Genomic DNA, 2,500 nt, shown 5'->3' on the forward strand with positions numbered 1-2,500 from the left:
ACAGAATCAAGAAAGAGCTCTCAATCTGTCAATCCTACCTGTGTCCGGGCCGGGTGAGTTTCCCCGTGTTGAGTCAAATTAAGCCGCAGGCTCCACTCCTGGTGGTGCCCTTCCGTCAATTCCTTTAAGTTTCAGCTTTGCAACCATACTTCCCCCGGAACCCAAAGACTTTGGTTTCCCGGAAGCTGCCGGAAAGGTCGTCATGGTAACGCCTCCCGATCGCTAGTTGGCATCGTTTATAGTCAGAACTAGGACGGTATCTGATCGTCTTCGAACCTCTGACTTTCGCTCTTGATTAAAGAAAACATTCTTGGCGAATGCTTTCGCAGTAGTTCGTCTTCCGCCGATCCAAGAATTTCACCTCTAACGGCAGAGTACGGACGCCCCCGTCTGTCCCTCTTAATCATTACCTCGTGCTCCGAAAACCAACAAAATAGAACCGAGGTCCTATTCCATTATTCCATGCAACACTATGCAGGCGAACAGCCTGCTTTGAACACTCTAATTTTTTCAAAGTAAACTTATCGGCCACCGCCGACACTCAGTCAAGAGCACCGACGGAGAACCGAAGGTGAGGCGAACGCAACCAGTGACACGCCTTGCGACGGACCGGCGGCGCTCGCCCAAAATCCAACTACGAGCTTTTCAACCGCAACAACTTTAGCATACACTGTTGGAGCTGGAATTACCGCGGCTGCTGGCACCAGACTTGCCCTCCAATGGATACTCGTTAAGAGTTTTAGGATGTACTCATTCCAATTACAGGGCCTCGTTAGAGTCCTGTATTGTTATTTTTCGTCACTACCTCCCCGTGTCGGGAATGGGTAATTTGCGCGCCTGCTGCCTTCCTTGGATGTGGTAGCCGTTTCTCAGGCTCCCTCTCCGGAATCGAACCCTGATTCCCCGTTACCCGTTATCACAAAGGTAGGCACGTAGCGTACCTTCGACAGTTGATAGGGCAGACACTTGAATGATACGTCGTCGGTGCAGAGACCGTACGATCCGCGTGGTTATCCAGAGTCATCAAACGTCACAGGACGAACCCGGTCGGTTTTGATCTGATAAAAGCGCGCCTCCCGAAGTCGGCGCTTAATGCATGTATTAGCTCTAGAATTACCACAGTTATCCACTTCGCTTACGAGACCAAATAAACCAAGACTGATTTAATGAGCCATTCGCAGTTTCGCTTTACGAGAACTCGTACTTGCACCTGCATGGCTTAATCTTTGAGACAAGCATATCACTACTGGCAGGATCAACCAGATAGCTGCGACAGCTGCGCTCGGCCCTTGCTGGGCCGCCCGGCGCGTGCTCGTCGCATTCGTTTAAGACCGAGGCGATCGCCTGCGGCCGTACTCAGCTTCGACAGTCGCTGGCCGCGACGTCCACGCTCTCGCCGGCAGTGCCAGGCGGAGCGATTTGCGTTTTTTCTTTGCTCGCCCTCTCTCGGGCTCGATCCATTCAGTTTCGCACAAACAAGAGCTCTGCCGGCCGCCTGCAGCGGTGCCTAAAACCCGGGCATAACAATGCGACCGTTCTGCTAGGCCGACAAGCGCTCAAGCCAGACGCTCGATCGAACGCCCCCTACATATTAGTCGAGACAACGGCTCGCTCATTAGCATCGCGTTTGTACTTTAACTTTTTTTGGCTCGGCTTCTTTCGACGCCGATGCCGGCGACGCAGCACTCTCTCGCCCGCCAGCCACCGAGAAAAGGGTGCGCTCCGACCGGCCCCGCACCGCTCTTTCTTGGCTCATTCGAAATTACTGTCTTTCGCTCTGACATGCCTTACCTAGGGTTAGGTTAGTATGCTTGCACGTTTGTACTTTAACTTTTTTCGGCTCGGCTTCTTTCGACGCCGATGCCGGCGACGCAGCACTCTCTCGCCCGCCAGCCACCGAGAAAAGGGTGCGCTCCGACCGGCCCCGCACCGCTCTTTCTTGGCTCATTCGAAATTACTGTCTTTCGCTCTGACATGCCTTACCTAGGGTTAGGTTAGTATGCTTGCACGTTTGTACTTTAACTTTTTTCGGCTCGGCTTCTTTCGACGCCGATGCCGGCGACGCAGCACTCTCTCGCCCGCCAGCCACCGAGAAAAGGGTGCGCTCCGACCGGCCCCGCACCGCTCTTTCTTGGCTCATTCGAAATTACTGTCTTTCGCTCTGACATGCCTTACCTAGGGTTAGGTTAGTATGCTTGCACGTTTGTACTTTAACTTTTTTCGGCTCGGCTTCTTTCGACGCCGATGCCGGCGACGCAGCACTCTCTCGCCCGCCAGCCACCGAGAAAAGGGTGCGCTCCGACCGGCCCCGCACCGCTCTTTCTTGGCTCATTCGAAATTACTGTCTTTCGCTCTGACATGCCTTACCTAGGGTTAGGTTAGTATGCTTGCACGTTTGTACTTTAACTTTTTTCGGCTCGGCTTCTTTCGACGCCGATGCCGGCGACGCAGCACTCTCTCGCCCGCCAGCCACCGAGAAAAGGGTGCGCTCCGACCGGCC

At 54.0% G+C, this 2,500-nt stretch overlaps 1 non-coding gene across 1 annotated transcript in view; it reads right to left on the reverse strand.

Annotated features, from left to right (window-relative positions):
* The window catches only part of LOC144431578 (small subunit ribosomal RNA), a 1,810-nt gene extending 544 nt beyond the window's left edge, over positions 1-1,266 (reverse strand). The window contains exon 1 of the ribosomal RNA XR_013480142.1: positions 1-1,266. This exon is cut by the window's left edge and continues 544 nt beyond it. This is a non-coding gene — a ribosomal RNA (small subunit ribosomal RNA).
* Positions 1,267-2,500: the final 1,234 nt, after the last annotated feature.

The sequence above is a fragment of the Styela clava genome, chromosome 13 (assembly GCF_964204865.1).
Source record: "Styela clava chromosome 13, kaStyClav1.hap1.2, whole genome shotgun sequence".
In the NCBI taxonomy this organism is placed as follows: Eukaryota; Metazoa; Chordata; class Ascidiacea; order Stolidobranchia; family Styelidae; genus Styela; species Styela clava.